Raw genomic sequence first — 17,444 nt, forward strand, 5'->3', positions numbered from 1 at the left:
CACACCAATACACACTAATACACACACTGATACACACGAATACACACTAATTCACACAAATACACACACTGATACACACGAATACACACTAATACACTCCACTGATACACATGAATACACACGAATACACACTAATACACACACAAATACACACTAATACACACACTGATACACACAAATACACACTAATACACACACAAATACACACACTGATACACACGAATACACACTAATACACACACTGATACACATGAATACACACACTGATACACACAAATACACACTAATACACACACAAATACACACACTGATACACACGAATACACACTAATACACACACTGATACACACGAATACACACTAATACACACACAAATACACACTAATACACACACTGATACACGAATACACACTAATACACACACTGATACACACGAATACACACTAATACACACTAATACACACTGATACACACGAATACACACTAATACACACACTGATACACACGAATACACACTAATACACACTAATACACACACTGATACACACGAATACACACTTATACACACACAAATACACACTAATACACACACTGATACACACGAATACACACTAATACACACTAATACACACACAAATACACACGAATACACATGAATACACACTAATACACACACTGATACACACGAATACACACTTATACACACACAAATACACACTAATACACACACTGATACACACGAATACACACTAATACACACACTGATACACACGAATACACACTAATACACACACTGATACACACGAATACACACTAATACACACTAATACACACACTGATACACACGAATACACACTAATACACACACTGATACACACGAATACACACTAATACACACTAATACACACACTGATACACACGAATACACGCCAATAAACACTAATACACACACTGATACACACGAATACACACTAATACACACTAATACACACACTTATACACACGAATACACACCAATACACACTAATACACACACTGATACACATGAATACACACACTGATACACACAAATACACACTAATACACACAAATACACACACTGATACACACGAATACACACTAATACACACACTGATACACACGAATACACACTAATACACACACAAATACACACTAATACACACACTGATACACGAATACACACGAATACACACTAATACACACACTGATACACACGAATACACACTAATACACACACTGATACACACGAATACACACTAATACACACTAATACACACACTGATACACACGAATACACACTTATACACACACAAATACACACTAATACACACACTGATACACACGAATACACACTAATACACACTAATACACACACTGATACACACGAATACACACGAATACACACTAATACACACACTGATACACACGAATACACACTTATACACACACAAATACACACTAATACACACACTGATACACACGAATACACACGAATACACACACTGATACACACGAATACACACTAATACACACACTGATACACACGAATACACACTAATACACACTAATACACACACTGATACACACGAATACACACTAATACACACTAATACACACACTGATACACACGAATACACACTAATACACACACAAATACACACTAATACACACACTGATACACACGAATACACACTAATACACACACTGATACACACGAATACACACCAATACACACTAATACACACACTGATACACACGAATACACACTAATACACACTAATACACACACTGATACACACGAATACACACCAATACACACTAATACACACACTGATACACACGAATACACACTAATACACACTAATACACACACTGATACACACGAATACACACTAATACACACACAAATACACACTAATACACACACTGATACACACGAATACACACTAATACACACTAATACACACACTGATACACACGAATACACACCAATACACACTAATACACACACTGATACACACGAATACACACTAATACACACTAATACACACACTGATACACACGAATACACACTAATACACACTAATACACACACTGATACACACGAATACACACCAATACACACTAATACACACACTGATACACACGAATACACACTAATTCACACAAATACACACACTGATACACACGAATACACACTAATACACTCCACTGATACACATGAATACACACGAATACACACTAATACACACACAAATACACACTAATACACACACTGATACACACAAATACACACTAATACACACACAAATACACACACTGATACACACGAATACACACTAATACACACACTGATACACATGAATACACACACTGATACACACAAATACACACTAATACACACACAAATACACACACTGATACACACGAATACACACTAATACACACACTGATACACACGAATACACACTAATACACACACAAATACACACTAATACACACACTGATACACGAATACACACTAATACACACACTGATACACACGAATACACACTAATACACACTAATCCACACTGATACACACGAATACACACTAATACACACACTGATACACACGAATACACACTAATACACACTAATACACACACTGATACACACGAATACACACTTATACACACACAAATACACACTAATACACACACTGATACACACGAATACACACTAATACACACTAATACACACACAAATACACACGAATACACATGAATACACACTAATACACACACTGATACACACGAATACACACTTATACACACACAAATACACACTAATACACACACTGATACACACGAATACACACTAATACACACACTGATACACACGAATACACACTAATACACACACTGATACACACGAATACACACTAATACACACTAATACACACACTGATACACACGAATACACACTTATACACACACAAATACACACTAATACACACACTGATACACACGAATACACACTAATACACACTAATACACACACAAATACACACGAATACACATGAATACACACTAATACACACACTGATACACACGAATACACACTTATACACACACAAATACACACTAATACACACACTGATACACACGAATACACACTAATACACACACTGATACACACGAATACACACTAATACACACACTGATACACACGAATACACACTAATACACACTAATACACACACTGATACACACGAATACACACTAATACACACACTGATACACACGAATACACACTAATACACACTAATACACACACTGATACACACGAATACACACTAATACACACACTGATACACACGAATACACACTAATACACACACTGATACACACGAATACACACCAATACACACTAATACACACACTGATACACACGAATACACACTAATACACACTAATACACACACTGATACACACGAATACACACTAATACACACACAAATACACACTAATACACACACTGATACACACGAATACACACTAATACACACTAATACACACACTGATACACACGAATACACACCAATACACACTAATACACACACTGATACACACGAATACACACTAATACACACTAATACACACACTGATACACACGAATACACACTAATACACACTAATACACACACTGATACACACGAATACACACCAATACACACTAATACACACACTGATACACACGAATACACACTAATTCACACAAATACACACACTGATACACACGAATACACACTAATACACTCCACTGATACACATGAATACACACGAATACACACTAATACACACACAAATACACACTAATACACACACTGATACACACAAATACACACTAATACACACACAAATACACACACTGATACACACGAATACACACACTGATACACACAAATACACACTAATACACACACAAATACACACACTGATACACACGAATACACACTAATACACACACTGATACACATGAATACACACACTGATACACACAAATACACACTAATACACACACAAATACACACACTGATACACACGAATACACACTAATACACACACTGATACACACGAATACACACTAATACACACACAAATACACACTAATACACACACTGATACACGAATACACACTAATACACACACTGATACACACGAATACACACTAATACACACTAATACACACTGATACACACGAATACACACTAATACACACACTGATACACACGAATACACACTAATACACACTAATACACACACTGATACACACGAATACACACTTATACACACACAAATACACACTAATACACACACTGATACACACGAATACACACTAATACACACTAATACACACACAAATACACACGAATACACATGAATACACACTAATACACACACTGATACACACGAATACACACTTATACACACACAAATACACACTAATACACACACTGATACACACGAATACACACTAATACACACACTGATACACACGAATACACACTAATACACACACTGATACACACGAATACACACTAATACACACTAATACACACACTGATACACACGAATACACACTAATACACACTAATACACACACTGATACACACGAATACACGCCAATAAACACTAATACACACACTGATACACACGAATACACACTAATACACACTAATACACACACTGATACACACGAATACACACCAATACACACTAATACACACACTGATACACATGAATACACACTAATACACACTAATACACACACTGATACACACGAATACACACCAATACACACTAATACACACACTGATACACACTAATACACACTAATACACACACTGATACACACGAATACACACTAATACACACACAAATACACACTAAAACACACACTGATACACACGAATACACACTAATATACACTAATACACACACTGATACACACGAATACACACCAATACACACTAATACACACACTGATACACACGAATACACACTAATACACACTAATACACACACTGATACACACGAATACACACTAATACACACTAATACACACACTGATACACACGAATACACACCAATACACACTAATACACACACTGATACACACGAATACACACTAATTCACACAAATACACACACTGATACACACGAATACACACTAATACACACTAATACACACACTGATACACACTAATACACATTAATACACACTAATACACACACAAATACACACTAATACACTCCACTGATACACACGAATACACACTAATACACACTAATACACACACTGATACACACGAATACACACTAATACACACTAATACACTCCACTGATACACACGAATACACACTAATACACACTAATACACACACTGATACACACGAATACACACTAATACACAAACAAATACACACCAATACACTCCACTGATACACACGAATACACACTAATACACACTAATACACACACTGATACACACGAATACGCACTAATACACACTAATACACACACAAATACACACTAATACACTCCACTGATACACACGAATACACACAAATACACACTAATACACACACTGATACACACGAATACACATTAATACACACACAAATACACACTAATACACACACTGATACACACAAATACACACTAATACACACACAAATACACACACTGATACACACGAATACACACTAATACACACACTGATACACACTAATACACACACTGATACACACAAATACACACTAATACACACACAAATACACACACTGATACACACTAATACACACTCTGATATACACGAATACACACTAATACACACACTGATACACACAAATACACACTAATACACACACAAATACACACCAATACACACACTGATACACACAAATACACACTAATACACACACAAATACACACACTGATACACACTAATACACACACTAATACACACACTGATACACACGAATACACACTAATACACACACTGATACACACGAATACACACTAATACACACACTGATACACACGAATACACACTAATACACACACTAATACACATTATAATACACATTAATACACACTCTAGAACACACACTAATACACACCAATACACACACTGATACACACAAATACACACTAATACACACACAAATACACACACTAATACACACTAATACACACACTGATACACACGAATACACACTAATACACACACTGATACACACGAATACACACTAATACACACTCTAATACACACACTAATACACATTATAATACACATTAATACACACTCTAGAACACACACTAATACACACTAATACACATACTAATACACACAAATACACACTAATACACACACAAATACACACACTGATACACACTAATACACACACTGATATACACGAATACACACTAATACACACACAAATACACACTAATACACTCCACTGATACACATGAATACACACGAATACACACTAATACACACACTGATACACACAAATACACACTAATACACACACAAATACACACACTGATACACACGAATACACACTAATACACACACTGATACACATGAATACACACACTGATACACACAAATACACACTAATACACACACAAATACACACACTGATACACACGAATACACACTAATACACACACTGATACACACGAATACACACTAATACACACACAAATACACACTAATACACACACTGATACACGAATACACACTAATACACACTAATACACACACTGATACACACGAATACACACTAATACACACACTGATACACACGAATACACACTAATACACACTAATACACACACTGATACACACGAATACACACTTATACACACACAAATACACACTAATACACACACTGATACACACGAATACACACCAATACACACTAATACACACACTGATACACACGAATACACACGAATACACACTAATACACACACTGATACACACGAATACACACTTATACACACACAAATACACACTAATACACACACTGATACACACGAATACACACGAATACACACACTGATACACACGAATACACACTAATACACACACTGATACACACGAATACACACTAATACACACTAATACACACACTGATACACACGAATACACACTAATACACACACTGATACACACGAATACACACTAATACACACACTGATACACACGAATACACACTAATACACACACTGATACACACGAATACACACTAATACACACACTGATACACACGAATACACACTAATACACACTAATACACACACTGATACACACGAATACACACTAATACACACACTGATACACACGAATACACACTAATACACACACTGATACACACGAATACACACTAATACACACACTGATACACACGAATACACACTAATACACACACTGATACACACGAATACACACTAATACACACACAAATACACACTAATACACACACTGATACACACGAATACACACTAATTCACACAAATACACACACTGATACACACGAATACACACTAATACACACTAATACACACACTGATACACACTAATACACATTAATACACACTAATACACACACAAATACACACTAATACACACACTGATACACACGAATACACACCAATACACACTAATACACACACTGATACACACGAATACACACTAATTCACACTAATACACTCCACTGATACACACGAATACACACTAATACACACTAATACACACACTGATACACACGAATACACACTAATACACAAACAAATACACACCAATACACTCCACTGATACACACGAATACACACTAATACACACTAATACACACACTGATACACACGAATACGCACTAATACACACTAATACACACACAAATACACACTAATACACTCCACTGATACACACGAATACACACAAATACACACTAATACACACACTGATACACACGAATACACATTAATACACACACAAATACACACTAATACACACACTGATACACACAAATACACACTAATACACACACAAATACACACACTGATACACACGAATACACACTAATACACACACTGATACACACTAATACACACACTGATACACACAAATACACACTAATACACACACAAATACACACACTGATACACACTAATACACACTCTGATATACACGAATACACACTAATACACACACTGATACACACAAATACACACTAATACACACACAAATACACACCAATACACACACTGATACACACAAATACACACTAATACACACACAAATACACACACTGATACACACTAATACACACACTAATACACACACTGATACACACGAATACACACTAATACACACACTGATACACACGAATACACACTAATACACACACTGATACACACGAATACACACTAATACACACACTAATACACATTATAATACACATTAATACACACTCTAGAACACACACTAATACACACCAATACACACACTGATACACACAAATACACACTAATACACACACAAATACACACACTAATACACACTAATACACACACTGATACACACGAATACACACTAATACACACACTGATACACACGAATACACACTAATACACACTCTAATACACACACTAATACACATTATAATACACATTAATACACACTCTAGAACACACACTAATACACACTAATACACATACTAATACACACAAATACACACTAATACACACACAAATACACACACTGATACACACTAATACACACACTGATATACACGAATACACACTAATACACACACAAATACACACTAATACACTCCACTGATACACATGAATACACACGAATACACACTAATACACACACTGATACACACAAATACACACTAATACACTCCACTGATACACATGAATACACACGAATACACACTAATACACACACTGATACACACAAATACACACTAATACACACACAAATACACACACTGATACACACGAATACACACTAATACACACACTGATACACATGAATACACACACTGATACACACAAATACACACTAATACACACACAAATACACACACTGATACACACGAATACACACTAATACACACACTGATACACACGAATACACACTAATACACACACAAATACACACTAATACACACACTGATACACGAATACACACTAATACACACTAATACACACACTGATACACACGAATACACACTAATACACACACTGATACACACGAATACACACTAATACACACTAATACACACACTGATACACACGAATACACACTTATACACACACAAATACACACTAATACACACACTGATACACACGAATACACACCAATACACACTAATACACACACTGATACACACGAATACACACGAATACACACTAATACACACACTGATACACACGAATACACACTTATACACACACAAATACACACTAATACACACACTGATACACACGAATACACACGAATACACACACTGATACACACGAATACACACTAATACACACACTGATACACACGAATACACACTAATACACACTAATACACACACTGATACACACGAATACACACTAATACACACACTGATACACACGAATACACACTAATACACACACTGATACACACGAATACACACTAATACACACACTGATACACACGAATACACACTAATACACACACTGATACACACGAATACACACTAATACACACACTGATACACACGAATACACACTAATACACACTAATACACACACTGATACACACGAATACACACTAATACACACACTGATACACACGAATACACACTAATACACACACTGATACACACGAATACACACTAATACACACACTGATACACACGAATACACACTAATACACACACTGATACACACGAATACACACTAATACACACACTGATACACACGAATACACACTAATACACACACAAATACACACTAATACACACACTGATACACACGAATACACACTAATACACACACTGATACACACGAATACACACCAATACACACTAATACACACACTGATACACACTAATACACACTAATACACACTAATACACACACTGATACACACGAATACACACCAATACACACTAATACACACACTGATACACACGAATACACACTAATACACACTAATACACACACTGATACACACGAATACACACTAATACACACACAAATACACACTAATACACACACTGATACACACGAATACACACTAATACACACTAATACACACACTGATACACACGAATACACACCAATACACACTAATACACACACTGATACACACGAATACACACCAATACACACTAATACACACACTGATACACACGAATACACACTAATTCACACAAATACACACACTGATACACACGAATACACACTAATACACTCCACTGATACACATGAATACACACGAATACACACTAATACACACACAAATACACACTAATACACACACTGATACACACAAATACACACTAATACACACACAAATACACACACTGATACACACGAATACACACTAATACACACACAAATACACACTAATACACACACTGATACACACAAATACACACTAATACACACACAAATACACACACTGATACACACGAATACACACTAATACACACACTGATACACACGAATACACACTAATACACACACAAATACACACTAATACACACACTGATACACGAATACACACTAATACACACACTGATACACACGAATACACACTAATACACACACTGATACACACGAATACACACTAATACACACACTGACACACACTGATACACACGAATACACACTTATACACACACAAATACACACTAATACACACACTGATACACACGAATACACACTAATACACACTAATACACACAAATACACACGAATACACATGAATACACACTAATACACACACTGATACACACGAATACACACTTATACACCCACAAATACACACTAATACACACACTGATACACACGAATACACACTAATACACACTAATACACACGAATACACACTAATACACACTAATACACACACTGATACACACGAATACACACTAATACACACACAAATACACACTAATACACACACTGATACACACGAATACACACTAATACACACACTGATACACACGAATACACACCAATACACACTAATACACACACTGATACACACTAATACACACTAATACACACTAATACACACACTGATACACACGAATACACACCAATACACACTAATACACACACTGATACACACGAATACACACTAATACACACTAATACACACACTGATACACACGAATACACACTAATACACACACAAATACACACTAATACACACACTGATACACACGAATACACACTAATACACACTAATACACACACTGATACACACGAATACACACCAATACACACTAATACACACACTGATACACACGAATACACACTAATACACACACAAATACACACTAATACACACACTGATACACACGAATACACACCAATACACACTAATACACACACTGATACACACGAATACACACTAATACACACTAATACACACACTGATACACACGAATACACACTAATACACACTAATACACACACTGATACACACGAATACACACCAATACACACTAATACACACACTGATACACACGAATACACACTAATTCACACAAATACACACACTAATACACACGAATACACACTAATACACTCCACTGATACACATGAATACACACGAATACACACTAATACACACACAAATACACACTAATACACACACTGATACACACAAATACACACTAATACACACACTGATACACACGAATACACACTAATACACACACTGATACACATGAATACACACAATGATACACACAAATACACACTAATACACACTAATACACACACTGATACACACGAATACACACTAATACACACACAAATACACACTAATACACACACTGATACACGAATACACACTAATACACACACTGATACACACGAATACACACTAATACACACTAATACACACACTGATACACACGAATACACACTAATACACACACTGATACACACGAATACACACTAATACACACTAATACACACACTGATACACACGAATACACACTTATACACACACAAATACACACTAATACACACACTGATACACACGAATACACACTAATACACACTAATACACACACTGATACACACGAATACACATGAATACACACTAATACACACACTGATACACACGAATACACACTTATACACACACAAATACACACTAATACACACACTGATACACACGAATACACACTAATACACACTAATACACACACTGATACACACGAATACACACTAATACACACACTGATACACACGAATACACACTAATACACACTAATACACACACTGATACACACGAATACACACTAATACACACTAATACACACACTGATACACACGAATACACGCCAATAAACACTAATACACACACTGATACACACGAATACACACTAATACACACTAATACACACACTGATACACACGAATACACACCAATACACACTGATACACATGAATACACACTAATACACACTAATACACACTAATACACACACTGATACACACGAATACACACCAATACACACTAATACACACACTGATACACACTAATACACACTAATACACACACTGATACACACGAATACACACTAATACACACACAAATACACACTAATACACACACTGATACACACGAATACACACGAATACACACTAATACACACACTGATACACACGAATACACACCAATACACACTAATACACACACTGATACACACGAATACACACTAATACACACTAATACACACACTGATACACACGAATACACACTAATACACACTAATACACACACTGATACACACGAATACACACTAATACACACTAATACACACACAAATACACACTAATACACACACTGATACACACGAATACACACTAATACACACTAATACACACACTGATACACACGAATACACACTAATACACACACAAATACACACTAATACACACACTGATACACACAAATACACACTAATACACACACAAATACACACACTGATACACACGAATACACACTAATACACACACTGATACACACTAATACACACACTGATACACACAAATACACACTAATACACACACAAATACACACACTGATACACACTAATACACACACTGATATACACGAATACACACTAATACACACACTGATACACACAAATACACACTAATACACACACAAATACACACCAATACACACACTGATACACACAAATACACACTAATACACACACAAATACACACACTGATACACACTAATACACACACTAATACACACACTGATACACACGAATACACACTAATACACACACTGATACACACGAATACACACTAATACACACTCTAATACACACACTAATACACATTATAATACACATTAATACACACTCTAGAACACACACTAATACACACCAATACACACACTGATACACACAAATACACACTAATACACACACAAATACACACACTAATACACACTAATACACACACTGATACACACGAATACACACTAATACACACACTGATACACACGAATACACACTAATACACACTCTAATACACACACTAATACACATTATAATACACATTAATACACACTCTAGAACACACACTAATACACACTAATACACATACTAATACACACTCTAATACACATTAATACACACTCTAATACACACACTAATACACATTCTAATACACACACTAATACACATTCTAATACACACACTGATACAGTGATAAACACACTGATACACACACGGATACAGTGATACACACACTGATACACATTGATATACACACTGATACAGTGATACACACAATGATACAGTGATACACACACTGCTACACACTGCTACACACACTGATACAGTGATACACACACTGATACACACACTGATACAGTGATACACACACTGATACACACACTGATACAGTGATACACACACTGATACACACACTGATACACACACTGATAAGGTGAGAGACACACTGATACACACACTGATACAGTGATACACACACTGATACACACTGATACACACACTGATACAGTGATACACACACTGATACACACTGATACACACACACTGATACGGTGATACACACACTGATACACACTGATACACACACTGATACACTGATACCCACACTGATACACACACTGATAAGGTGATAGACACACTGATACACACACTGATACAGTGATACACACTGATACACACACTGATACAGTGATACACACTGATACACACACTGATACAGTGATACACACTGATACACACACTGATACAGTGATACACACTGATACACACACTGATACAGTGATACACACACTGATACACACTGATACACACTGATACACACTGATACACACACTGATACAGTGATACACACACTGATACACACTGATACACACTGATACACACACTGATACACTGATACACACACTGATAAGGTGATAGACACACTGATACACACACTGATACAGTGATACACACTGATACACACACTGATACAGTGATACACACTGATACACACACTGATACAGTGATACACACTGATACACACACTGATACAGTGATACACACTGATACACACACTGATACAGTGATACACACACTGATACACACTGATACACACTGATACACACACTGATACAGTGATACACACACTGATACACACTGATACACACTGATACACACACTGATACACTGATACACACACTGATACACACACTGATACACTGATACACACACTGATACACTGATACACACACTGATACACTGATACACACACTGATACACACACTGATACACTGATACACACACTGATACACTGATACACACTGATACACACACTGATACACACACTGATACACTGATACACACACTGATACACACACTGATACACTGATACCCACACTGATACACACACTGATAAGGTGATAGACACACTGATACACACACTGATACAGTGATACACACTGATACACACACTGATACAGTGATACACACTGATACACACACTGATACAGTGATACACACTGATACACACACTGATACAGTGATACACACTGATACACACACTGATACAGTGATACACACACTGATACACACTGATACACACTGATACACACACTGATACAGTGATACACACACTGATACACACTGATACACACTGATACACACACTGATACACTGATACACACACTGATACACACACTGATACACTGATACACACACTGATACACTGATACACACACTGATACACTGATACACACACTGATACACTGATACACACACTGATACACTGATACACACTGATACACACACTGATACACTGATACACACACTGATACACTGATACACACTGATACACACACTGATACACACACTGATACACTGATACACACACTGATACACACACTGATACACTGATACACACACTGATACACACACTGATACACTGATACACACACTGATACACACACTGATACACTGATACACACACTGATACACACACTGATCCCACTACTGCACAAAGTGTCCATCTAAGGCTGCTGGTTACCATGGGAACAGGCCACACCCTCTGGCTGCATCCTATGTCTGAATGCATGTTCACAAAGGAAGAGCCTAAAGCACTAAGTCACATTTTATTGTGTGTGTGTTTTCTTTTTCTCTTCCTGCAGCTGTGAAAATATCACTATAGGAATGCAGAACTGAGGGGGAACTTCTTGTTTCACACACACACACACACACACACATACACACACACAGCCTTTAAACCTTTATGAAGGCTACAGAGCAAGTCTTTTATGCAGTGTGTGTGTGTGTGTTACAGTGGCCAAGATCAAGGAGGGTAGCCATTCCAGGTGTGTCCACCCCCCCCCCCACTGAATGAAGGAAAACATGACTTTGTACAGTGTGTGTGTGTGTGTGTGTGTGATTACTCTGTTCATTGTGTCTTCTATAACAGACATAATACAAGCTTTTTTTGAAGCCACAGTGTTTTTTAAATCCGCCTTAAGGCACATTTTATTACACTTAACACAGAGAAGGTTCTAGACCTGCTTCTGCTGGACAGGGTTCTGTACAGCTGTTAGAAGTTCTGATAGAAGTTCGACAGGTTCTGTTGAAACACTGGAGCATGCTCCTCATTGGACAGGTTCAGGTTCTTGTGCTGGCCTCACACACTCTACACAAAAGCTTGAAGATGTTCTTGAATCATTGTGAGAACAGCAGAACATAAGAACATGTGAGAACTTCAGCATGCTCACAGGACTCCTGGTGCTTTAGAGGGAAGCCCTGGATCTTCTGTCTGATGCTGATCTTCTCCAGACATGCTCAAAGATCCCAACACTCTGGGATTTCTGAGCTTCTTCCTCAGGTGTGTGTGGACTGGACCCTGTAAACTCTGGAATGTAGAGAGATAGAACATCAGATTTAAGTGGCAGAGAGAGCGAGAGAGAGAGATAGAGAGAGAGAGAGAGAGAGAGAGAAAGAGAGACCGAGAGAGAGACAGAGGGAGAGAGAGAGAGAGAGAGAGAGAGAGAGGCAGAGAGACAGAGAGACAGAGAGAGAGAGAGAGAGAGAGAGAGAGAGAGAGAGAGAGAGAGACAGAGGGAGAGAGAGAGAGAGAGAGAGACTGGCAGATAGTCAGACAGGTAGTGAGTTGGCCTTGTCCACTTGTGTTGTGTTTTAATTTCCTGTGTGGAAGAAGATATTGGCGTCACTTGGATACAATAACCATAGAAATGGAGAGTGAAGGAGAACACTGAAGCTCAGCCTGTGTGTGTGTGTGTGTGTGTGTGTGTGTGTGTGGTTAAGGGTTTGATCCATACACAGAATTCCTGTGGCATGGAGAAAAGAATACAAATGCTAATGAACCTGTTTCATGCTGTCTGTCTGTTTCTCTGTCTGTCTCTCTGTCTGTCTCTCTTTAGAAGTTAGAGGCCCTCTTTGGTCTGGTTGGCATGGAGACCTGAGCAGTATTTACTCTGTGTGTGTGTGTGTGTGGCAGGTGGCTATTCAGACTGTAAAATGAGAAATAAAGCATTTCTGATCCTGACCACATCACACACACACACACACTCACACACACACACACACACACAAATCCTCACAAATCCTGTGTT

This window comes from Hemibagrus wyckioides, linkage group LG06, assembly GCF_019097595.1.
Source record: "Hemibagrus wyckioides isolate EC202008001 linkage group LG06, SWU_Hwy_1.0, whole genome shotgun sequence".
Lineage (NCBI taxonomy): Eukaryota > Metazoa > Chordata > Actinopteri > Siluriformes > Bagridae > Hemibagrus > Hemibagrus wyckioides.